The sequence below is a fragment of the Ictidomys tridecemlineatus genome, chromosome Y (assembly GCF_052094955.1).
Source record: "Ictidomys tridecemlineatus isolate mIctTri1 chromosome Y, mIctTri1.hap1, whole genome shotgun sequence".
In the NCBI taxonomy this organism is placed as follows: domain Eukaryota; kingdom Metazoa; phylum Chordata; class Mammalia; order Rodentia; family Sciuridae; genus Ictidomys; species Ictidomys tridecemlineatus.
This window is the reverse complement of record NC_135494.1, coordinates 10438616-10465962: the sequence shown is the minus strand read 5'-3', so window position 1 is coordinate 10465962 and position 27347 is coordinate 10438616. Positions and strand designations below refer to the sequence as shown.

Below are 27347 nucleotides of genomic sequence, written 5' to 3'. Positions count from 1 at the left end.
GGTGGAGTTTTGACATGAGGGTGTTAACATATGGGTTACAAGGGGGGGGGTGCGGGGTGAGGAGGAAGCATCTTGTAACTGTAGGGCAAAAGGTTGTATTTCTTAATATTAAGCTTCAGGCTTTTGGGCTGGGGTCTTTCATTCCCCCTTTTCTTTATCATGGATATAATCTTACATCCATAGATCTGCCTGTTCAGGTCCAGATTCAGCCTGTTGTTGAAGCAAGTGATATTGCTGTGTAAGGACCATGGTTTGTACTACAGAAAGCCTGTCTTTTATAAACTGCATCAATTTGTTAAAAATACAGGGTCCAAACGTTAAAATCAACAGCAAGGTAATCAAGGGGCCGGCTATCAGGGATAGTATAGTAGTTAACCAAGGAGACTTATTAAACCAGCTTTCAAATCACCCTTGCTGGGCTTCAAAATTTTTTTTTTCTTCGTCCCTTGGCTAACCTCTCAGAAGTGGTCACATGGGGGCTTGCATTCAATAGGGGGAATAAAGAATACAAGGTAAGAAAAATCAACAGCGAGTGAGTCTTATCTTCAGCGGATTCTGGGTGCGTTGCAATTTCCATTCTGGATCCGGAGGGGTGTCTGCGGACTCCTGTGGATGTGCAGCCTTCACGTGGGAAGCGTGGATGCAAGTGGTGATGCCGTCCACCTTGATTGTAGTAGGAGTGGTCAGCAGAACAGAGTAGGGTCCTTTTCACCACGGTTCGAGGTTCTTGCTCTGGTGCCTGCGTACCTAGACGGTGTCTCCGACTTTGAAGGGATGTGGCAGTGATGGGGTTTTGAGTTCCTCTTTGTATGCTGCGGCTAAAGGCTTTCAGACCTCATTCTGGACCAACTGCAAGGCACGCAAATGAGTCTGCATAGATGGGGCGAGGGAGACACAGGTTTCAGTTTCATAAAAGTTAACAGCGGGTGGTGGGGCACCGTACAGAATCTCAAATGGGGTTAATCCCTGTGGGCCTGGGGTGTCCCTCCATTTTAGATTTCACTCAATATTAGACCCGATTTACCTAACTATACTAACTACCTAACTTTAAATCTGGCTTCATTTCCCCCTCTAATTTGGGAACTCCTTACTGCTGTAAGGAAAGGGGGCGAAGATCTTTCTGACTTCTTCAGGCTGACAAAAAGGGGCGATGTTGGGGCAAGCAGTTTGGAGTCCCCTTTTCTTAAAAAAAATCAGGTATATCGAGTGGTCCATGATAGGCTGGAGGGCCATTTGAGTGATGGGTAGTCTATAAAAGAAACAAGAATTCATTAGTAGTGGAACCATATTGATGTAGCAATAAATGCCATAGTATAGGAATATGCCAATGAGTATGATGGCAAAGTCAAAGACAATGTTCTTCATCAGAAAGTGCCAAGAACTAGAAGCTAAGATATCGTTTCCATGATAAAGTTGCTGAGGACATGGCTTCTATCTAAGCATGTAAATCTTTAAGGATATTTGTCACCTTGTCAGAAATGTCAGGGATGCCAACACAACAACTAACATTTAGTGTTACAGATGTCTTTTCCCTTAAGATATAGTCTAATAATTTAATGCCATCTGATCCTGCAAAATCCTTTTACTGCCCTCTGTGTCTAATAGAGAAGTCTTTAATTTTGCTACTCAGGGCTGGATAACCATACTGGCATACATCAAGCCTACCTGCGTTGGTTAGAAATAAAGGCCTTAGATTAAAATTATTCTAGCAGTCCCTTTGACAGTTATCAGGCATTTTTGTCTAAGAATCTCTTTTGTAGCCTCCAGTCTACTTAATTATGGAAGTTACATTTAACTATTATTATCATTTAAAATGTCCAGGAATAGCTATGTTTTGGCTTCGACCATCTTTGCTAAGTGTTTAAGATGAAGCAAGTCAAACTGACTTTGTTTCCATCTATTTATTAATAGTCAGTTGAATCTCCTGGGAGTCCTCGGGAACTTCACAGCAGCTTTTCAGTTCTGCTAGTGCCATTTGCACTAGGATGGGTCCAGGCCTTGCTTGACCATGTGCCTTCCCTCGGAAGCATCCCTTCTCTGATGACCCTCCTCTTCACAGCAAATGCACTGATTGGCTTTCTGTCCTCCACTGGTCTCATTAATCTCCCTGATCAGGAGGTTATGTGGCCTAGAGTTGCAGAGCCCTTTGGAGAAGACCCTATCCCTGATTCAGACTGACTCAGAGGGCAAGAGCCAAATATTGGTTTTCTTGGCCCCTTTAATTTAACTTTAATTTTAAAACAATCTTAAACATCCAGCAAATAAACTTCAACAGCCTTATACTAAGTACTGGGCTTTAGTACCTATCTCTCTATTCTGTAGGTGATAACTCCTTATCTTAAGTTAAGCCAGGTTGTGAGTTCTTAAAGCAGTACCTCTTTAAAATATTAACAGGCAATCCTTAGACCATTAAAAGCAAACTACAAAACAAAACTAATTAGGATAAAAACATATTTAGTTTATGTAATAGCTACCTTGAATTCTGGCAGAGTTATACATTATAATCCCCTGTTTAAGATCCTGGCAATTGTGACAGAAACCAACTTTTGGACACGTCCTTAAATGCACTGAAATCTGGTCTTTTTTTTTTTTCATAGTCACTTTCACATGCAGTGAGATGGGACATAGAGTCTTATCTCAAGTAACACTGGGCTCTTTATAAATCTTAAATATTATAGTTCTGAAGCTGATCTTTGCTTTTTAGACATCATTTTACAAAGCCTACATAAACTGTTGCTCAAGTTTACATGGACATTAGCTATCACAACATAATATCACACCTAAAACATGAATTAAGGGAAGGCTGAAAGCTTTTAATCTCTTGTAGGAAAGTAGCAAAATACTTCTGTGTTTTACAATAAAACCTTTACCCAGATTAGGCTCTCATTGACTTAAAAATACATTTAAATTATCTCTCAGTTTAGAAAGTAACATAGAACTTTACATATCTTACTGATAACAAGTCCAGTTATAGAATACAAATGATAAATAAATTTCCAACATGTTTTTTTTCTTTGAGCCTAAATTTACCATACAACTTTAGAACACCAGCTTGTAAAGCTTTTACCTTACAGACTTGTATACCTGGAAGATATGAACACATTAATAACATCACAATTACATTGATGATTTTATGCTAACCAAGTTTGGCTTTTAAAGAAATGACTAAGGGGGAGATGGCAGGGCTTGGATAAATGGCAGGCAACCCGTCTATTGGCAAGTTTTTCCAGATATCATCACCAGCACCTGAAGAAGATCAGAGCAAATAAAAACAGAATGAAGATAAAAATTAGAGCAAAGATCAATTTCTGGCAGAAGTTCCATGTTGGGGGGCTGACAGAAAAGAGACCAAGGACCATGAGGAAGCTCAAAAGGACATAAAGACTCATGAATCCAGGATGGCAGATTAAGAGGTTCTCTGAACTTGTTTCCCGCTGTCCCGTGTCTGCTGCATTCCATCGTGCCTGGTAGTGAGCTTCAGCACTGAGTGAATTATTCTCTTGAAGATATTGTGGGTCCATCAGTCATCAGGGGCTGGTAGTGCCTAAGCAGAAGCTGGTTGGAAGTTTGATTTGAGACTTTCTGCAATCGGGTTTAAAGGAACTTCATTATGCAGAGCAAGAGAGCACAAGAAAAGTATTGAAAGACAACAGTTGTTGTTTAACCATAGTTGTGTCATTTACTCAAAAACTTATACACATAACCAATTTACGTAAACCTCCTTTATCCCTTACTTAAACCCTCTTGATTACTTAGTCACACAGACTCTCCTATCTAGAGACACAATTTTTTTCTTTTCTATTAGATCCATACCTAGAACCTTTTAGTTTTTTTTTTCTTTTATCTATCAACCTCCTTTTGTTCACATCTTGAAACAATACTTGTAAACTTTTGAATTTAAGCAGAGTTAACATTTTATTAGGGCCTTTTTGAACACCTAGAGGAATTTATAAGTTTAATCTTAAAGACATCTTTTCTTTTATCTGTTTACCTAATCTAAATTGAACCATTGAATCACGTGAATCAAAGATATTTGGATCCATTTTTAATTTTTCATGAGCGCTCCTCATCTGTCAATTGTTATATCACTGCAGGATATATGGACATACACACATACAGACATACCAACATACAACACATAACAGGAGTGTGCACACATAACAATGATAAAGGCCTCGTAGATTTTTCGCAGATGAAATCTCCATTGCAATGTTCCAAAAAACTCTACTGATCAGAAAAATATTAACCTAGGTCTGTAGGATCAGAATCACAAGCTCAAAAGAATTACAGAACTAAGAAAAAAAACAAGAGTCCTAAAAAAGATGACTGGCCAGTAGTTAGTAAATACCATACAATTTACTGTTGGTATTTAATTATCTAATGTTATTGTAATAAGCCAGACTAACGTTGTAATTTAACATCTTTTTTTTTCCTGAATCTTACACGCTGAGGGGGACAGACATCATATCACAATTTACTATTTTTATCCCAGTTAATGCACTGGTACACCTTAGTGAAATTTTTTCAGGCTACCCCGTTCAAAATTGAAACCCTTTTTTTTTTTATCCCAAGTATTTAAGTTTTTTTAGCATGAACTTTCTGAAATCAAACTAAACAATTGCTTAAACCCAACTTTTAACTGCAAAATAGTGCAATGCCTTAGAAACCCATTCACATGCCAGATTGTTACAATAAAAATTAATTTTTAGACACACATTTAACCTAGATTATCCCTAAGAAACAATCAGACAACCATATAAAATATCTCTCCAGGTTTTGAACTTTCATTTAATTATGACTCCCATCAGTGGCACCTTAGATTTCCCATGAGTGGACCAGATATTTTCACATAGAGGCAATTTTCAGTGTGACTGACTTACTGCATTTAGGTGGAGTAATCCTTACAGTGCAGAAAAAAATGAGGAAATTTCCCCAAAGTGAAAAAGGCTCTGGCAGCTGCTGAGAATTCCTCAGTTTCTTTTTCACTTGCAAGATCAGCTCTCCTCCAGTTTGGTTTGACCTTAGGCACTAGGCATATTTTTTCTTTTTTTTTTTTAACCAGCTCCCAAAAAGCTCATCCTCTGCTTGCAGTTGTTTCGAGTGCTAGGTTTAAAAACCCCTCGGGAGTGTCAAAATTTGTGACTGAAAATTTGGTTCCCATCCCCCAAAGCCAATTAACACCAATTTAATAATGAGGACCGGGTTATGAGAAAAGTTAAAGGGAGATATCAAAGTTCTTAGATCCCCAGCAGGCATTTCTTAACAGCAGCGGGTGTACTCAGGCCAACTATGGGAAGAAAAGAAAACACTGCTTCCCTAATCTCGTTTACAATTTAGGTTAAAATCTAGCTAAAGTTATCTCCATACCTCTAAGGCACATTAGAATTTGGGACACTGCATCTGTTCAAAGTAAAACAATGCCATCACACTTAACAGAGACACAGGCAAAAAGACACATAGAGACACACACAAAGACATAGATTCCCTTTTAGACAGACACAGAAGTACAAAACGAAACTAAACAGGACAAGCCTTAATTATAAACCACAGAATTGTATAGTAAATTATTTGTTTTTCTTCCAATTAACTCTTATGTCTCTCAAATGTAAAACTCCATAAAGGCATGCATGTTTCGTCCATTTGACAACATTTCCTCCATGCTTAGAAACTGGAACATTTTCAATATCTTTGTAACTTGCTCAAAATTTAAAAAAAAATATATTATTTTCAATTTGGCTGACTTCTCAGGTCAAAGAGATTCAATACATCTCTACACAATTGAAAATATATTCTCCTCCGAGAAGTCTTTACTTACATGTTTGTTTCCACAGCACTTATTACTATTACTTTCAATAGTAATAAGCAACAAACACCTTACAAGATTTTTTAAAAGTCAAAATAAACATCCTTCTTAGAGTTAAACAAGTTGAAAAAAATTGGTACACTGTAGTTAGCTTGAGCTAAATGCTATTTTAATTTTTTTTCTATCATAACTTGCAGTATTTAAAATGAGAAGATAATTTGTAATGAGACATACAATAGGACTGGTGTATGTACATCTATCTACATTTTCCAAATTTGCTAAAATAAAACCTGTAAGTAGAAAGAGTTATTTTAAAAATGATTGCAGCTGGGCATGGTGCTGCATTCTTGTTAATCCCAAAAATTCGGGAGACTGAAGTAGGAGGAATTCCAAGTTTGAGACTGCAATTTCAAGAAGGGAGAAAGGGCTGGAACTCAGTGGTAGAGTGCCTCTGGGTTCAACCCCTAGTAAGTAACCAACCCTGCAAAGTGATGACACGAATGTATATTCTACTCAACTCAGAACTGCTATCTTACACACTCTGTCACTTCCCAACTCTGTTCTCACATCAAACTGCTAAAATGATATTAGTGTTTAGATGCCAACATTTCTAATGTGAATTCCCATTAAAGCCACACAAACACAACCTCGACTTCCATGTTTCTAGAATAATTGACAAAGGTGTCACTGACCAAGATCATGGCCTTTTTTATGTAAGACACATCAGAAAAAATAATTTTCCCAGAAAGAAGTTGTTTGAAATCTCTTTCTTATTAAAATAAAGTAGATAATAATAGTTCTTAATAGTATTCTCAAAAACGCAGAACAGTCATAAAGAAAAATTTTTAGTTATCAAAGGTATTGAGGGACACCAATTTAGTGTTTGGGGGCATTTAGTGTTTGGGGGCCAGGATCTAGGCTTCACACAGTGCTTGGGTGGGATGGATCTGCATCATCAAGATTCTTCCTGGTAACAAGAATTTTGATCTTAAAATGGTTTAATCAAGCCCACTTTAAATGACCATTACTTTAAGACACAATATTTAAAAGTTTTTACACATTACCTCAACATAAATTTAAAATTATAGTGAGTATACTTAGACTAGTATGTATACTAACAGTAAGAGACAGCACATAAATCTCACCCCAATGAATCCAAAAATTTAAATCTTGTTAATATTTTACTTGTTATTATTGGCAACTGAAGGTATTAATGGAAGGTTCATAGTATAAACTGTAGGTAGACTGAGGAAGCCTGTAATTGACCTTGGCATGTCATCCCTAGTTCAATCTTGCCTGTCCTTTTTATTAGTTTAAATAAAGTTGTCCCAACACTCAGTGTCCCAAAACCAGTTTTTATCTTCATCTCCCTCTTGGATTTTTTTTTGTTTGAAATAGATCCTATTACTTTTTCTTTCTTTCTTTATTAACCAACTCAAACTTCGTCACTAGCAGCAGGTGCAAGCACTCGAACACATGCTGTCTTTCACCACAGCTGGAGTTTCTGGTTATAAATGAGACTACAATGCATGTCGTATATTGTCCTCCCTTTATTTCTCTTCTACATGTAAGTGAAAGTATCACATCCACTTTCACTTATGTGTGTAGGCAGGTTCTGTTGTGTACAAACCTCACTGCTCAGTAGCAAAGTGGGCTTGATAAATATTCAATACCAAAAAGAGGAGCTTTGGTTTTGTGGATGACAACCAACTGTTCCAGACTGAAAATTCATGCTTGAAGGGTAATCAAACTTTCCTTTGCCTGAGGCAAGGCTTGGGCTAAAGTATTTCACTTTCCTTGGGCGAGTGACCCCACCCCTGGAGTACAAAGGTCACTCTAAGCCCACCTCTGCTGTCACACAGGGTAAAATGATAGTTTAGGAGTGAAAGTGAAAGGAAAGTGACCACAACACTCGGAGTGACCAAGAGATCTTAATTGCAGCAGTGCAAAAGAGGAAGAGAGAGAAAGAGAGAGAGAATAAAGAGAGAGCAAGGGAGAGTGAAGTAAGAGATTGAGACATAGAAAACAAGAGATGGGGGCCCCAGCAAGAGGGAGTTTCTAAAGCCAAATTTTAATGGGATCTCTGGGTCTACAAGCTGCCGTGTTGGCGGACAATGATTGGATTACACAGTACTTGCTAAGGGTGTCCTCTTCTGCCGTCATGAAGATGGGGCAGAGGTCAGATGTGGGTTTCTATTGCAAAAAATGGGTGAGGGTTGAGTGTTCCAACTTGATGTAAACAGGTAATAAAGGACCAGACAGGGGAGGTTGTGTGCACGTGTTATCCTGCAGCTAACATCCATTTAGCCTGCACTACAGACAACTTGGTTCAGCCTGTCCTGCACAGAACATTCCTCCAACTTGTTTTTTGAGTGACATAGGAAAATTATAAAATCCTCTGGCTACATCCTGCTTAATGATGTGCAGCGTGGGACCTAGGAGGGAACATGAAGGAATGCTCAGGGACAGATCAGGGAACACCAGGCAGCCAGAAATAACACCCAGTGGCTATAAACAGTTATTTGGCAGGGGTAAAGTCCATAAAAGTTCCTTGAAACCACAGTTGTCAATGGCATCAAATCAGTCCTGAGCAGAAGAGATCCTTGGTATCAGCCATTGGTCTTGTCTAGGGATTCTAGGAAGTATCAGAGGTAGCTTGGTTGAATCCAGTAATGTTAAGGGTGACAGCCCAATTTAAGCCAGTGAAAGGGCAATTGCCTTGACCCATAAACTGAGAGTGGGTGCTATAATCCTGGTGCCATGTCACTTGGATGTTAAAGCACCATCTGTGGTTGAGATAGAAACTTTTACTAATTTAACGATTAGTAAAAGAAGAACAGGATTGGTGAGAAATTTTGAGTTTTGTGGGCATGGTGGGAGTCCAGGACTGGATATTTGGAATAGGTGCCTTTTTCAGGTGGGAGACATAGTACCAGGGAGAATGTCTAAAAGCTTGGTAACCATTGGGGTATTAAGTATGACTGTATGGGGTCCCATACAGCGAGGTTCCAATGACTGAGAATGCAGTTTCTGAATTAAGACTGAGTCACCCAGTTGAAGAGGGTCTAATTCAGTTTGTGGTTGTGCTGGGATTGAGGCAATGAATGTTGCAGGAAGGCACTGGTCTGTTTGTTTCCTGAGAAGTGGGGGCTGGACCTTGTCTGACTGGGTGGAGCTAGGAAGTTTGAACCTGGGAATGATCTGCTTGATGAGGATGTAGGTGATGGTGTCAGCAGTTTCCCTAGATGTAGGGAAATCTTCTATCCAACCTGAAAAAGTATCAACCAAAGTAAGTAGGTAGTGAAGCTTTTTGTGCCTAGGCATGTAAGTGAAGTTGATCTGCCAGTCTTCATCTGGCTGGTGGCTCCTCATCTGATGTGTGGGGAGTTTAGGTTTGATGCTTCCTTGTGGGAATGCTGTAGAGCAGACAGAACAAGCAGAGTGGACCAGCCAGAGAGCAGATCTCATTTATAGAAAGTAAAAGTGAGGTTGTAAAATCTGAAAAAAGTGGTAATGAAGGGGGTTAGGTGGGATCAGAGACTCTGGAGCTATGTTATGCTCAAATTTGGGACCCTCAAAAGACCACCAGAGACCCAATATTGATGTAAAAAGCCAAGAGGTGTTTATTGTGAGCTGTCTCAGTCCTCCACATGCATACAGCAACTGTTGATTCTGAGAGGCCCCGGGCCCAGGGTTTGTAGCAGTTTTATACATTTTTTGGAGAAGGCAAGAACCCCCACATACATCATAGCATCTCTTTGCATATCATCACACACTGCAGGAAAATTAAATAACAACTCTAAAACATGATTAGCACATTCATTGGTGGAAACAAGTTGGGTAGAAGTGATTGGTTACAAACATTCATTTGAACCTCTTGGTTTAAGCCAAGAGCGATGTTCATGCTGAATGACATTGTTTCCCAACACCATAACCTACTGGGAGGGTCATCTGGTATCCTAGGTATTTCCCTGTCTCATGCTGATTGGTGGCTGCTAGGGGGTTACTATGGGTCTTTACATAGCCTGACTGAGTCAGGGACACCTGGCACAGCAGATACCTCCTGTTATTTGTAGATAAAGCACATAGCAGAGTGGGAATGTGCCTAGAAGTGCTATGTGGGTCTTTCCAAAGACAAAGGTCATGTCCCTTCCTTGGACAGGCTTATCTCTGAGGTAGAGGCTGGTTTTTCACTACAAGAAGTGGTCATTAGTCGTATTTCTCTGTCTTGGGAATCAGAAGTAGTTGATAGACTGGCTGATTGGTGAATTTGTGTATCTGATCTTGCAGGAACTTCTGTAGGCAATTTAATATACAGAGTTCTATTAGGAGAAACATAAAGAGGACTGATAGGGGTCCATGTGGCTTTTCTTGGAAGCATCAGGGACATCTCCTGTCTCAAATGACCCTCCTATTCATAGCAACTTCACTGATTGGCTTTTCATTCTCCAGTGGCCTAATTAATCACCCTCATCAGGAGGTTATGTGGCCCAGAGTTGCAAAGGTCTTTAGAGAAGTTCCCTGTTCTCTAGATTCAGACTAACTCAGAGGGCAAGAGTCAAATATTGGTTTTCTTGGGCATTTTAATTTAACTTTAAGTCTTAAACTTAAAGATTTAGCAAAGTCAGTTTCACCTTAAATTAAGAGTACTGGCTTTTAGCTGAAGTTAGGGCTACTTTGGAGTCACTCTGATATATAGTAAGATGGTAGGCAGAACCTTATCTCAGGGAAGGCAGGACTCTTTATAAATCTTAGGTAAAGTGTTCTAGTATTGAGGTTGATCTTTGTTTCTTAAATATCATTTTATAAACTTTACATATATTGTTGCTTGATGTTACATGAATACTAGCTAACAAAATATGATTTTACATTTAAATTCTACCCAGTGTATAGGACTTCATATTTATCTTATTGATAACATGTCCAATTATAGAAAATTAAATGATATAAATAAATCTCCAATATGTTATTCTTATAAGTCTAAAATTACCATGCAACTTTGCTTTGGAGAACACCAGCTTGACACAATGTTTGGATTTGTTGTTGTTGTTGTTGTTGTTGTTGTTGTTGTTGTTGTTTGAGCTTCTATTTTAAAGACATATACCTGGAAAACATGAACACATTTAATATACAAAAAAAGAGTAATACTACCACATTTACTATTGATGGTTTTATATTAATCAAGTTTAGCTCTTAAATAAATAACATATTACAATATTGCAAAATAATAGTTGTTGTTTACCACAGTTGTAATGCTTAATTCCTTCAAGATTACTTGCTTAAAACACTTACATATATAATCAACTTACACAGACCTTCTTTATGACTTACTGAATCCTATATAGCCAACATAAACAGACCTTCTTTATTACTTGCTTAAACCCTCTTATTTACTTAATCACATAGACTCTCTTATCCTGAAACATATTTTCCTTCTATTAAACCCATACTTAGAACCTTCTAATTTCCCTTTCCCATCTGTTAACTCCTTTTTTATTCACACTTTAAAACAATCCTTGTAAATTTCTGAACATAAGCAAATTATTCCATTATAATAAGTGATATATTGTTATTTGAATTACACAATTAATCCCATCTGTTTAGCATTTCATAAAAATATAAACAATATTTAAGTGTATAGAAGTATACTGTTGTAGTGATTGACAAGGCAAGGCACCTAAGATAGAACTGAAGATGGGGAAACAGTTTTATTTGGTTTCAGTCAGATTCAGAGGGTACCTAACAGAAAGACCTTCCAGGAGTTGGACAAAGGCATGGAAAAACCCTGTCCCAAAGAACTCACACACCCTGCTGCATCCAATTTCAGAGAAAAATGAGGTAACAAGTAGAATGAGGTTGCTTACATCTTTAAGTGGATTTGCAAATTAATACAAATCTGGAAATCTGTATGAAGATTAAAAAAAAAACTAGAAATGAATACTGGGTCTATCCTGTGCCTGAGGGCTTAGGAGATCCTAGTTTTGAGCCCTGCTCTTTCCTTCACTATTTATTCAGGATCACTTTACAAAAGCACTCTTTCTTGAGACTGTGACTCTCATCATCTTAACACAGTGACCCCAGGTGCTTTCTGTGACCATGGAAGAAAAAAAGCAGGAATGCTGAGGGAGTGTGATGAGACTGAGAGGAAGGGTCCCAAGTGCATTTCATTAATTGTTTTCCTTGATGATTTAATGGTTCTTATTTTCCTTATTTTATGCAGTGTTAAATTATAGGAAAAAATACTGAAAATTGAAAAGCAAATGTGTTCATGAAGCTAGAATTAGACAGGCAGTAAGTACCCATAAATAACGTGAGTCAGGCAAGATCAAAAAGACCAATTTTGAGTGATTCCAACCATTTTGAGACTGTCCCATAAGGGAAGAATTTTAACTCTCTCAGAGTGTTTTTTGACCCTTGTCAAGAACCTCACACCTTCCACCTGTAACCAAGGTAATCTGTCCCAAGAATTGCCTATTTTAACAGGAAGCTTTAAGGTGGTTCATTTGTCTTTGGCTCTCTGTACTGCCCATCCCCCTTCAGCCCACCTGTGTTCCACATTTGGGCCACCCCATCAAGAATTTCTTGGAGGAATGGGGATGTGGCTCAGCGGTAGCGTGCTCACCTGGCATACGTGCGCCCGGGTTTGATCCTCAGCATCACATATAAACAAAGATGTGGTATCTGCCAATAACTAAAAAATAAAATAAAAAAAGAATTTCTTGGACTATATATGGGCCTAGTAAAGTATTCAGGAAAAAAAAATAAGGAAAAAAAGGCAGGAGACAAAAAAGCCTAGAACACACACACACACACACAAAAAAAAAAAAAAAAAAAAAAAAAAAAAAAAAAAAAAAACAGAAATCTTCGCTTTTTGAGACACCAGTGTTATCGTAGTTTTCCAGTGACGAGTTCTTGCTTCCCCAATGTTGAAGTATAACACCAGAGAAGCAAGCTGAGGCAAGGTCAGAGTGGAAAGTAGAAGTTTATTAAAGGACAGCAGAAAAGACTTTTCCCAGAGAAAGAAGGGGATCTGAGAGGTGGAATCTGTGAAAGTGCAGTTGTTTCCCCTTTTTATAGTTTTGGTGATGGAATGTAGGTTGGAAGGCCCGAGGGGTGAGATACAAGTGGGCCTAATTATCACCTTTTGGGATGGGATTATCACTCTCTGGGATGGGATATTTCCAAATCTGTTGGAGGCTATGCATTAATACTTCTTTGATGTGGACTTTGGCCTAGGGCCTTTTCGGACTTCATTAACATTGCATGAGTTGTGTGTTTTCCCTGAGTCATTCCAAGCATGGCCTCAATCTTAGATTTCACTTGATATTAGACCCAATTTACCTAACCACACTAACTACCTAACTTTAAATCTGGCTTCATTTCCCCCTCTAATTTGGGAACTCCTTACTGCTGTAAGGAAAGGGGGTGAAGAATATCTTTCTGGCTTCTTTAGTCTGACCAAAGGGGCGATGTTGGGGTAAACAGTTTTGAGTCCCCTTTTGAAAATCAGGTCTATCGAGTGGTCCATGATAGACTGGAAGGCCATTTTACTGATGGGTGGTCTATAAGAGAAACAAGAATTCATTAGTACTGGAACCATATTGATGCAGCAATAAATGCCATAGCACAGGAATATGCCAATGAGTATGATGGCAAAGAGAAAGACTAACAATGTTTTCCACCAGGAAGTACCAAGAACCAGAAGCTAAGATATTTTTTCATGACAAATTTGCTGAGGACATGGCTTCTATCTGAGCATGTAAATCTTTAAGGATATTTGTCACATTGCCAGAATTGTCAGGGATGTAAACACAACATTTAACTTTTAGGGTTACAGATGTCCTTTTCCTTAAGATATAGTTTAATAATTTAATGTCATCTGATCTTGCAAAATCCTTTTAGTAGTATGACCTCTGTTTCTAAGAGAAATCTTTAATTCTGTTACTTAGGGCTGGATACTCATACTAGCAAACACCAAGCCTACCTGTGTAGGCTAGGAATATCTGTGGGCCTTAAACTAAAAACTACTCTGGCAGTTTCTTTTGATAGTTATCAGGCATTCCTGTCTGAGAGTCTTTCTTGCAGCCTCCACTTTACTTATTTATGAAAGTTACATTTAACTATTATTATCATTTAAAATGTCCAGGAATAGCTGTGTTTTGGCTTTAACTGTCTTTGCTAAGTGTTTAAGATTAAGCAAGTCAAACTGACTTTGTTTCTATCTATTGTTAACAGTCAGCTGAGTTACCCTGGGAGTCCTCAGGAACTTCACAGCAGCTTCTCAGTTCTGCTAGTGCCATTTGCGGTAGGATGGGTCCAGACCTTGCTTGACCACGTGGCTTCCCTTGGAAGCATCAGGGATGTCTCCCTTTTCTGATGACCCTCCTCTTCAAAGCAAATGCACTGATTGGCTTTCTGTCCTCCACTGGTCTCATTAATCTCCCTGATCATGAGGTTATGTGGCCTAGAGTTGCAAAGCTTTTTGGAGAAGTTTCCTATTCCCTGATTCAGACTGACTCAGAGGGAAAGAGCCAAATATTGGTTTTCTTGGCCCTTTTAATTTAACTTTAATTTTAAAACTTAATCTTAAACATCTAGCAAATAAGTTTCAACAGCCTTATACTAAGAGTACTGGACTTTAATGTCTATCTCTCTCCTGTAGGTGATAACTCATTATCTTAAATTAACCCAGGTTGTGTGTTCTTAAATCAGCACCTCTAAAAAACATTAATAGGCAATCTTTAAGCCATTTATAAGAAAACTACAAGATAAAATTATCAAGAGTAAAAACATTTAGTTCATATAATAGCTACCTTGAATTTTGGTGGAGTATATTCCCTGTTTGAGATCCTGGCAATCGTGACAAAAACCATCTTTTGGACACAACTTTAAATGTACTGAAATCTGCCCTACTTCTTTCATAGTCACTTTCACATGTAGTGAGATGGGACATAGAGCCTTATCTCAAGGTGAGGCTCTTCATAAGTCTTAAATACTATAGTTCTGAAGCTGATCTTTGCTTTTTAGACATCATTTTACAAGGCCTACATAAATTGTTGCTCAAGTTTACATGAATATTAGCTAACACAACATAATATCACATCTAAAACATGAATTAAGGAAAGGCTGAAAGCTTTTAACTTTTTGTAGAGAAATAGCAAAGTACTTTTGTTTTGCAATAAAACCTTTCCATAGATTAGGCTCTCACTAACTTAAAAATACATTTAAATTGTATCTCAGTGTAAAAAGTAACATGGAACCTTACATAACTTATTGATAACAAGTCCAGTTATAGAACAAACATGATATAAATAAGTCTCTAACATGTTTTTCTTTTAAGCCTAAAATTACCATACATTTTAGAACACCAGCTTGATATAATGCTCTTTCTAAAGCTTCTACCTTACAGACTTGTATACCTGAAAGATATGAACACATTAATGGCACTAATTACATTGATGTTTTTATATTAACCAAGTTTAGCTTTTAAAGAAATAACATAGCACAATTCTCTAAAACAACAGCACTTGTTTAACCAGCTGTTTAATTTCTTTAAGATTACTTGCTCAAAAACGTACACTTATAACCAACTTGCACAGACCTTCTTTATCACTTACTTAAACCCTCTTATTTACTTCTTATCCAGAAACACACTTTCTCTCTATTAATCCATACCTAGAACCTTCTAGTTTCTCTTTTTTATCTGTTAACCTCCTTCTGTTCACATTTTGAAACAATACCTGTAAACTTTTGAATCTAAGCAGATTATTTCATAGACATTAACATTTTATTAGGGCCTTTTTGAACACCTAGAAAAACTTATAAGCTTAATTTTAAAGACGTCTTTACTTTCATCTGTTTACCCAATTTAAATTGAGCCATTTGAATCATGTGAATCAAAGGAATTTAGATCCATTTTTAATTTTTAATGAGTGTTTCTCATCTGTCAATTGTCATATCACTGCATGATATATGGACATACACACAGACATAGACATACAACATGTAACACAAGTGTAACACATAACACAAAAGGCCTTGCAACTATCTCAAGTGAAATCTCATTGCAATGTTAAAAAGAAGAAATTCCAGTTGATCAAAAATAGAACTTATAAGAAAAACATTAACTTGTCTGTAGGAACAAAATCATGAGCTCAAAAAAAATATATATAGAATCTAAGAAAATGCAAAAGTCCTAGAAAAAATTGACCGGCCAGTTGCCATACAATTTACTCTTTGGTTTAATCTAGTTTGAGTTCCTATAAAAAGACACTTTTACCCTTTTTTTTTCCTTGGGCCTCAGATCTGTCCCCTACTGAGTCCTCCAGGCTTCTTCTATTTGCATATCAACTTAAATCCTGGCTGAGGACCGGAAGAAACTGGGAAAACCAGAATTCTGAGAAGAAACTTCATGCCTAAGGCATTTTAACCATAAGTTACAATTTTAGGTTTGGATATTGAAAATTAAAGTTTAAAATACAATTTACAAAATTTCAACTTTATATCCTCCTACACTAGAAAAACTTGCTCACACAAAACTGAAAATAGGATCTTTCTTGATAATATAAAATACACCATCAGAAGAATTTCCTTCAGGATCATTAAGCTACTTTCTTTGTTCTGAAATTTCTAAAGTAGTATTAAGTTACATTAAATTGCCTGAAAAATTTTAAAAGAGAACCACACACTACCATGTATATCTAAAATTAAGCTTTTAAAAATTTCCAAGACTTTTGCTAATTAATGTCATTTCAATAAGCCAGACCAACCTTTTAATTCAATACTTTTTCCCTAAATCTTACACACTGAGAGAAACAGATACCAAATCATAATTTACTATCCTTGCCCAAATCAGTGCACTGTATACCTAGTAAAATATCCTTAGGCTACCCAGTACAAAAATTGATGAAAAAATAAAACTGAATGATTGGGAGTTACTTGCCAACTTAAAAGTAGAGTTCTTTTAATTTTCTATCCTAAGTATTTAAGTTCTCTGGCATGAACTATCTGAAATCACAAACTAAACAATTATCTAACCCTAACTGTTAACTGCAAGATTATGCAACACTTCAAACTCATTTAGATACCAGATGTTACAATGAAACATCTTTTAGACACACATTTAGCCTAGATTATCCCCAAGAAACAATCTATAATAACCTTAAAAACAGACCAGATAAGAAAATATCTCTCCAGGTTTTAAACTTCCATTTAATTATCACACTTATCAGTGGCACCTTAGATTTCCTCATGAGTGGACCAGATGTTCTCATAGGAGCAAATATAGGTGTAAAATCAAGGGTCTCAATGTGACTGACTTACTGCATTTGGGTGGAGTAATCCTTACAGTGCAGGGAAATCATGAGGAAATTTCCCCAAAGCAAAAATGGATTTGGCAGCTGCTGGGAATTCCTCAGTTTCTCTTTCACTTATAGGATTAGCTGCTTTGGATAGATTCAATTCCAGACAATCTGGCGTATCTCCTACCCCTCCAGTAGAGTCAGTTTTTATCTGCCTCAGGTCTTGAAGGTGGAAGGGGGTATGTACTTTGATTGGCCCAAATTTTCTTTTGATTTTTTTTCCTCAGTGAGTCCAAGATTTTTTCTCTTCATGCAGATATCATAGCTAAGTCTACTTTACACTGTTGGCATAATTTAGGATTTTCCCTTAGAGCAAAAAAAATCTGAACATACAGCACCTCACACCATTTCTTTTTTTTTTGGAAATTTTATAAAACTGTAAAATTGTATTAAAATTGATATTTCCCTCTGGTGGCCAGGTTTGTATTGAGGCCAGGCCAAGAAAATGAGGCGCTTTTTCATTAGTACCTGAGGTTCAAATCTATCCCAATTTTTCAATAAGCAGGCTAGTGGTGCACCTGGCATACTGGAGAGAGAGAAGCTCCAGTCTGAGTGAGAAGAAAACAGGACTCAGGTGCCCACACTGCGCCAGAGAAAACTGTTCTCATTAGGGACGCCTCCCTAACCTTGAGTTTCCTAAATGGTCCAGAAAACCCGTCTCTCGCCTTGCTTTTGCCAAGGGGTTTCTGGTCCCCTTTAGCAAAGTGCTAGGGTCTCAGTTTGCCCTGTGCCAGAGACCTTGGAAAGATTCAGACTTAAGGGCCTTACTGCTTTTCTCCCGGCCACTAAAAACCCATTGAATCCTGTGCTCTTTTGTTGTTGTCTTTGCTCTGTAGACTAAAGGAGCTGCCTAAGTGTTAAGGGATATCTACTAGTTTTAAGGTAGCAGATTACCTTAGAGGATAAGATTAAGGAGTAGATTCTTAAAATGCCTCTCTAGTAGCTTAAAGAACACAGCACATTTTAAACATTGGGGTGGTAAACAGACTATTGAAAGTTACCTATGTACCTTCGAGAACCTGGGCAGATTTTGCTAATTATCTCATGCCTTTCTTAGTCCTACAACCTGAATTGCTAAACATTTCTGACCTGTGAAGGAAGTGAAGCATCCAGGAGGAATGGTTGCAGGGTTGGGAGTGTTGCATAGTCCATACAGAGGGAAATGTGATTGGGGCTTTCCCTCAGTGCCATTCATATACTGATCACCCTAGATACACCTGAGGGCTGTCGGGAGGGGGCTTAAGAGAAAGAACCTTAGGAATACATCTGAGGGTAGCCCAGACTAGAATTCCACAGTTGTTCCAAACTCCTTCCTCCACCTCCACGCATCCGAGGCAGATAGGGATTCGGGACACTGTGTACTCACGCCAATTGCTCTCTGGGCCCAGACAGAAAAGTTGGAAGCGGCTTTGGCAGAACCCAACATGCCTGCTGTGTACTGAACAGGTGATTGAGAGCTGCCTGGGCCAGGAAACCTCTCACCCGAGTCTTGAAGAGTGGCGGCTGCACTAATTGCATTTAAGTAGCCGTCGGGTGCCCACCTTACCTCCAAAAAGAAAGAGAGAAAGATGCGCCTCAAACAAACATGGGGTGCGTGCACTTACCTTGGTGTAGAATCTTCGTGGGACCTCCAATATGATACCACTGTTGACTGGTGATGAGTTCTTGCTTCCCCGATGTTGAAGAATAACACCAAAGAAGCATGCCAAGGCAAGGTCAGAGTAGAAATTAGAAGTTTATTAAAGGACAGCAGAAAAGACTTTTTCCGGAGCAAGAAGGGGACCCAAGAGGTGGAATCTGTGAAAGTGCAGTTGTTTCCCCTTTTTATAGTTTTGGTGATGGAATGTAGGTTGGAAGGCCCGAGGGGTGGGACACAGGTGGGCCTAATTATCACTTTTGGGATGGGATTATCACTTCTCTGGGATGGGCTATTTCCAAATCTGTTGGGGGCTATGCATTAATACTTCTTTGAGGTGGACTATGGCCTAGGGCCTTTTCGGACTTCATTAACATTGCATGAGTTGTGTGTTTTCCCTGAGTCATTCCCAGCATGGATTCCTTCTTAAATTTAACTGGATATTAGGCCCAATTTACCTAACGACACTAACTACCTAACTTTAAATATGGCTTCATTGGGAATGACTCGGGGAAAACATGAAAACTCATGGAAAGTTAATGAAGTCCGAAAAGACCCTAGGCCAAAGTCCACCTCAAAGAAGTGTTAACCAACAGCCCCAACAGATTTGGAAATAGCCCATCCTAGAGAAGTGATAATCCCATCCCAAAAGGTGATAATTATGCCCACCTGTGTCCCACCCCTCGGGCCTTCCAACCTACATTCCATCACTAAAACTATAAAAAGGGGAAACAACTGCACTTCCACAGATTCCACCTTTTGGGTCCTCTTCTTCCTCCGGGAGAAGTCTTTTCTGCTGTTCTTTAATATACTTCTAATTTCAACTCTGACCTTGCCTTGGCATGTGCTTTTCTGGTGTTATTCTTCAAAATTGGGGAAGCAAGGACTTGTCACCGGTCAACAGCGGTAACAGTATCAGTGGGAGGGCGATGTGTTCCCCTTTTTTATAGCTAAGGTTTCCTTTTAGCTTTCCTGCATTTCTTTCAGTGTTCCTGTTCTTTGTTCTGTTATCTTTCATTGATGGAATGTAGGTGGGAAGGCCTGAACAGTGTGGCACATGTTGGCCAAAGGTAGCCTTGTGAATCCAGCAAAAAGAGCTGACCAGATTCCCTCTAAGAGTGGAGGAATGTAAGAAAAAAGTTCTCACTTCTGTTGAGAATTAACCTCTGAACTATGTAACCAAATATTGGCTTATTCTGTCTTTGGATAAGGTGTATCCAGCAAAAAGATGAGAAAATTGGGAGGCTATTCTTTAAATTACATCAGGAGTGGACTTGTTTCTGCTGCAGAGCTCAGCGGGTTCTGTCTGAGAAATAACATCACCATCAACACACTCAAAGACAGAATTGAGTGCTTTCTTCTGACTGGAAGTTCAAAAATTCACAGGGATAGATAGATGATATATAGATATACAGATATATAGATATAGATAGATAGATGATATATAGATATATAGATACATGGATATATAAATATATAGATAGAAGGTAGATAGAGAGATTGATACATAGATATAGTTATAACTATATAGATAAAGCAAGAGGTATTTTAAAATAAAGTGCATAGTGCATGCATGGCAGGCTATCTGACCTGAGCCAGGGCTATAGCAAGGAAGATTATGGAAGAAAAAATGGTTTGTGTCACCATCACACAGAAGTTTCTAATGGTTATTCTGCAGTGATATCACCTCTTATTTTTCCAGAGACCTTGTGTAAAGACTTCCAGAGCTATAGAGGACCTCCAAGGACATGGTGCCTGTCCTAGCCCCCACTTTGAGTGCAGAATTTCTTCTTTCTTGGCAGGATGGGCCAGAAAGAATTCTAGATAGATAAGGCTGACCAGCCAGCTTCCACTGGCAGATCAGAGTTGCTGCCAGGCCACCAGGCCTTGGACAGAAAAGTTGGGGTCCAGGCTTTGGATGCTGCCAATGGACCCACCTTTTTTCCTGTTCCTCTTCTGACCACAAAAAGAGAGGAGCATATTCTATCTCCCTTTCCATGACACAGGTAGGCCCTCTTTCAGTCCCACCAAGGCTTCATGGGAGGTGTCATGAACACTAGAGAAAGTTGGAAGTCTTCCACAAATGCCTTTGTGACCCTAGTACTAACCTCTTCTCTTAGTGCCTCAATTTTCACATGGGTCAAAGGAGCTGGATAAGATTATCTTCAAGGCCATATCAACTCTGTACATAATAGTGTTTGTTCCTAAGATTCCCTTGATTTTTTCCTTGACATAAATTTTTTTCAAGAAGCAACTTTTTCTTCTTCTCCCAGGAAAATCTTAGCCACATGTTTCTGAACGTTCCCACACCACCTTCTTAGGACTCATCTCACTGAATCTTTGCTTTTTTTTCTCCAGTTCCTTGTGGCAAGAGCTGGTAACGTCTTGCCTGCCTATTCCCCAGGGATACACTGATCATATATTTCCATGGAACTTCTCCTGTGGGGAGGGAAACACAAAGTTGTCCCCTCTCTTTGAACACTGGCTCAGTCCTGGGCCCCACGCTAGGCTCTTTCATTTGGATTACATTACATTTTCAAAGCATCTCAGAGCCACAGAGGAGTCAGTTCAGATAAGAAAACTGAGGTTCATAAACCATTGCTTGTGCAATCTCCCAGACTAAGAAAAGGTGAAGCTGGGAATCCAACTGCATCTGTTTTGCCCTAATGCCAGATTTTATTTTTTGCATCATGTAAACTCTTAGCTTTTCCTGGAGAAAATTACTGGATCAAGGACAGGGGTGGCCAAATAGCAGAGAATGCAGAGCACAGAAAATTGCTCTGAAGACATAAATACATCTCAGGTAAACAGGAAAGGGAAAAGAAGACACTCAAGTCTCAGAAACTGGCAATAATCCACTTGAAGCCAAGGCTCCTGGCATGTAACATCACACCCAGACTGCTTCTAACCCAGCTTTGTCAATCTGACTCTTTAGAGAGGACTTTGTACCAAATTCTACAAGAGCCCGAATGGCAGAGTGCAATGTGCCATTATTTCCATCACAGAGAAGCTGTGGGAATTTGGATAAGTTCCTCTCATGCTCAGAAACCTTGTTTTATTTTCATGAGTAATGAGTGTGAGACTCTGCATCTATCTCAACAGATTATGGTGCAGCATAACTGAAGAGACTTCTCTGACTCAGATGTAATAACACATTATTGTCTTTCACTCACAGAACCCACACATCTCAAGCATCACCTGTAGCAATACCTGACAGACATTTTTGAATCTCTAGCTGTCACCAAGTTTGAACAGTCCTTTAAATCTTCATGAGTATTTCCATACTTTCTAGTCTGTAATTCACCCGAAAGACCTCTAAGTAGGCAGTGCTGCTCCTGTCTTTGGCTGTAGTTCACAGATTTAAAAACTAAGGCCCACCATTTATGGTTCCCAGCTTGTTGAAGGGTTGAAATGGAGTTATAGACCTCTGCCATCATTTCTTCATCTTCTTGTCATTTGGAGAGAGCAGGCTAGTAAGACATCTCTACAGCCATCTGTGGTCCAGATGTGCCCAAGACCCTCCTGGGCCCTGTGTCCCTCCACACCAGCCACATGCCTGAGTTCAAATCCAGCCTCAGCACTGAGAATGGAGGTTAGCCCACAGGTCAGCCCTCTGGAGACCACCCATGTCCTGAGGGCTGCTGGTCTTCTTTCCCTTTTTTGTGTGAGTACTGGAGAATAAACCCAGGGATGCTTCACCCCTAAGCCCCATCCCCAGCCATATTTTGTATTTATTTAGAAACAGGGTCTCACTGAGTTGCTCAGGGCCCCATTAAGTTGCTGAGACTGGCCTCCAACATTTGAACCTCCTGCCTCAGCCTCCCAAGCTGCTGGGATGACAGAATGTGCCATGATACCCAGCTCTGAGGATGCATGGACACCTGTAAATGTACCATGACCCCAAGTTGAGTGGGACTCACCCTCAGAACACTAGCCTATATAGGATTGAAAGGTTAATAAAATAGGTACTTGTCACTCTGTTTCTCTATATGCTTAACAAAACACTGTTGAAATCTTAAGAACTGTTTGCTAATCTTGTTCTCAGAAATGTGCTGTCCCTAACTGTGGACTGTTTGCTAATCTTGTTCCCAGAATGAGCTGTCCCCAACTGCCAAACTGCAGAATGCACTCCCTCACTCGGTTGCAGGCAAGCTGCCCACTCACCCTGACCTGTCAATTGAACTTCCCTCCCTGCCCTCTCCAAGAAAAGTATATAAGCTCTGCTCAAGCTGTTCTCAGGGCTCTATCTCTCTTTGCTATAGAGGGAGCCCCAGCATGCTGGTCTCCAAATAAACCCACCCTTCTGCTTTTGCATAAGACAGTCTCTTGTGGTCTCTTACTCCGACGTTTCGCCGGACCCTTACATTTGGTGCGTTGGCCGGGAAGTGCGCATCGCCGGACAGGGAGACCTCAACAAGACTCCTTTAGGGGGGTAAGTAAGGCGCCTTATCTCCTTCTTCTTCTCCTCCTTGTTTTTCCTTTGCGATTGTTTGGCTTCTGGTTTCTGGCTCAGAGAAGAACGAAAGCTCTCAGAGCTTCTGGTTTCTGGCTCAGAGAAGAGCGAAAGCTCTCAGAGCTTCTGGCTTCTGGCTCAGAGAAGAGCAAAAGCTCTCAGAGCTTCTGGTTTCTGGCTCAGAGAAGAGCGAAAGCTCTCAGAGCTTCTGGTTTTTCGGTTTTGGGTTGGCAGAGTGTGGTTGCTAGCGGAAAGCGTAAGCTCCCCCTGGCGGTGGTGACAGACATGTCAAGAAGCCACAGGCCACGGTCTTTTCAAGGGATGCTTTGAAAGACTCTGGGGGGGACGGAGGTGCCCCCATCTGAGAGGGACGGAGGTGCCCTCATCTGTATTCTGCTGCCAACCCGTCTGGTTTTGCCGGCATCTATTCTTTCTCTCAGGTTGAATTCACTGTCTGATTTAATCTTTGCTTCTAAACTTGTGTTACATGTTTACTGTTTACTGTGTGTCCGTGTTTGTGTCACGTTTGTATTGTCCCTGTCTTTGTTCAAGTAACTTTCATTATAGGACAGAATCATTCACTGGACTGAAGTCCACATAAGGGCTCAGAATCTTTCTTTTTCAGTAAAACACCGGACCTGGCAGACTCTCTGTGCCTCAGAATGGCCTGCCTTTGGAATTGGATGGCCTCCAGAAGGATCTTTCTACTCCCCACTAATTTGAAAAGTCAGAAATATTGTCTTTGTCTTTCAGCTGGGACCACATAGCCATCCAGATCAACAGCCGTATATCTTAACTTCGCAGGACCTTTGTGAATCTCCTCCTCCTTGGGTGAAAGCTTTTCTTGTCCCTGTTTCTGCTCCTACCCCTCCCCCTACGATTCTATCTCTCAAACCTCCTCCTCCACCGTTTGTTCTCCCTGAGTCTCAAGATGTGACTCTGCTGGACTCTCCTCCCTTTCCTTATCCTCTGCCTCCATTCCCCAACCCCCAACACCCTCTAAGTGATTCCCCTGCTGCTGGCTCAGCTTCTCCACCATTGAAGGAGGTTAAGCAAGCCCAGCACCCTTCAGATGACTTTCCTGAGGCACACATAGCCCCTCCTCCCCTGGAGGAAGCTGGCCCAGCTAAAGGAACTCGCCCGCAGTGAATGATTAAAAACCCTGAAGCCCTCGTGATACTTCCCCTCCGTCCTCATGGGCCAATGATAGAGGATGGCCATGGTGGAGAAATGAAAATCTACCAGTATTGGTTTTCTCCTCTTCAGATCTATATAACTGGAAAAATAACAATCCCCCTTTTTCCGAGGACCCCACCCGGCTCACATGTCTGATTGAGTCATTGATGTTTTCACACCAGCCTACTTGGGATGACTGCCAACAACTCTTAGGCATTCTCTTCATGACAGAGGAATGAGAGAGAATCCTCCTGGAAGCAAGAAAAAATATCCTCAGACCAGATGGGCGACCGACACAACTTCCCAACATAATCGAAGCTGACTTCCCCTTGAACCGACCCAACTGGGACCCCAACACCATTGAAGGTAGGGAGCATCTCTCCACTTATTGCCAGGATCTAATAGTGGGTCTCCGAGCAGCCGCTAGGTGGCCAACTAATTTGGCCAAGGTAAGAGAGATTATTCAAGGGCCTAATGAATCTCCCTCTATGTTTCTGGAGAGAATTATGGAGGCATATAGGAGATATACTCCTTTTGATCCCAAGGCAGAGGATCAAAAGGCATCTGTCACCATGGCCTTTATTGGGCAAGCTGCCCTGGATATTAAAAAAAAGTTACAATGCTTAGATGGATTACAAGATATGACTTTGAGAGATTTAGTCAGAGAAGCTGAGAAGGTATACTATAAGAGAGAAACTGAGGAAGAGAAGGAACAAAGGAGGGAGAAAGAAAGGGAAGAAAGGGAGAAAGAAAGGGAGCAAAGGGAGGATGAAAGAAGCAAAAGACAGACTGAGGCATTGACTAAGGTCCTGGTAACAACAAATAGGCCAGAAGTTAAGAGACAGGGAGACAGAAAGGGATACCTGGGTCCACGCCAGAAGCCACATCTGGCCTCAGATCAATGTGCCTACTGTAAAGAAAAAGGACACTGGGCCAAAGACTGCCCTAAAAAGAAACAGCCACGCCAGTCAGCCATTCTAACTCTGGAGGATGACTAGGAAAGTCGGGGCTCGGATCCCCTCCCCGAGCTCAGGGTAACTTTTGAAGTGGAGGGGACCCCAGTAAACTTTGAAGTGGACACAGGGGCAGTACACTCAGCCCTCAAGGCCCCATTGGGCCCTCTATCAACTAAAAGGTCTCTAGTTCAAGGGGCTACTGGCAGTAAATATTGGGCTTGGACAACTAAAAGGACCATGGACCTGGGAAAAATAAAAGTCCATCACTCCTTCCTAGTGATCCCAGAATGCCCCGCCCCATTAATGGGCAGAGATCTGCTCACCAAACTCCAGGCCAGAATAACTTTTAACCCTGAAGGCCCCCAAATGAAATTTCTAAATCCTTCAGTAAAAACTCCTATAGTCATGGCTTTAACTATGTCAGTAGAAGATGAACATCAACTCTTCACACACCCCCAAGACTGATCAAACAGGCAAGCTATCCCAGAAATGGATATACTGTTCTGGACTTAAAAGATGCTTTCTTTTGCTTGCCTCTGCATAAAGATAGTCAATTGTTGTTTGCTTTCAAATGGGTAAACCCAGAAACTGAAACGTCTGATCAACTAACTTGGACCAGACTCCCACAGGGGTTCAAAAACTCCCCCACTCTCTTTGATGAAGCCCTTCACAGAGATCTCAACAACTTCAGAACCATGCACCCCGAAGTCACCCTACTCCAATATATGGATGACCTGCTACTGGCAGCAGACACCAGGGAAAACTGTGAGTCTGGGACCCAAGCACTATTATCCGAGCTTCTGCCAAAAAGGCCCAAATTTGCCAGCAAGAAGTAATCTTTTTGGACTATTCCCTTAGGGGCGATAAACAATGGCTCACTGAGCCCAGAAAACAAACCGTTGTGCAGATACCACCCCCATCTAACAAGAGGGCAAATGAAGAAGCTAAATTGACAGCCCTAAACAGAGTAACCATGTTAACACTTTCCACACGGGGGAAATATAAGTCAGGAGATTTAACTACATCAGAGCATCCCGACAACTTAACAAAGCACAGTGACACTGAACTCCTTGACTACACTGAGCCCAGCTTGCAATTTCAGAAAGCCCTACACTACGTTAAAAATGTACACCAACTCACTCACCTTGGTTCAAAGAAACTGCAGGCATTCCTAAAGGATCAGGAACAGAGTTTTCCTCTAACTGGCTCACAGCGAAGGAAAATAGCTGACCAAGTAACAAAAGCCTGGCGGGCCTGTCAATTGGTTAATGCATACCCCTCCAAGCTTCCTGTAGGAAGACGCCTTCAAGGGACCAGACCAGGACAATTTTGGGAAGTGGACTTTACTGAAATTAAGCCAGCAAGGTATGGACTTAAATATCTCCTAATCTTTGTAGATACATTTTCAGGATGGATTGAAGCCTTCCCCACAAAAAAAGAAACGGCACAAATGGTAGTCAAAAAGATCCTGGAAGATATTTTTCCAAGATACAGCCTGCCTATGGTAATAGGGTCCGATAATGGACCGGCGTTTGTGGCCCAGGTAAGTCAAGGGTTAACCAGGACCCTGGGGATTAATTGGAAGTTACACTGCGCTTATAGACCCCAGAGCTCAGGACAGATAGAAAAAAAATAAATAGAACCATTAAAGAGACCTTAATAAAATTAAGCTTGGAGACCGGCATAAAAGATTGGACTATGCTCCTGCCTTATGCACTGTTTCGTACAAGAAATACTCCCTCTGTTTCTTTGTGTAACCTTACCCCCTATGAAATTCTCTATGATGCCCCTCCTCCAATAAGGGACCTGACCCCAACTCTAAGACCTAACGATTCCTTTCACACCCCCTTGCTTGACAGACTTAAAGCTTTTGAAAAAACTCAGTGATACCTGTGGAAACAGCTGGCCACTGCCTACCAACCTGGAAACGAAGGAACTCCACACCAATATCAACTGGGAAACT

General features: G+C 40.2%; 1 long non-coding RNA gene across 1 annotated transcript; it reads left to right on the top strand.

Moving 5' to 3' along the window:
- Positions 1-22983: 22983 nt before the first annotated feature.
- Positions 22984-26398, top strand: LOC144372024 (uncharacterized). Its single transcript, XR_013432062.1, has 3 exons — positions 22984-23231; positions 24611-24794; positions 26048-26398. It is a non-coding gene; the product is annotated as an uncharacterized LOC144372024 (long non-coding RNA).
- The last annotated feature ends 949 nt before the right edge of the window (positions 26399-27347 follow it).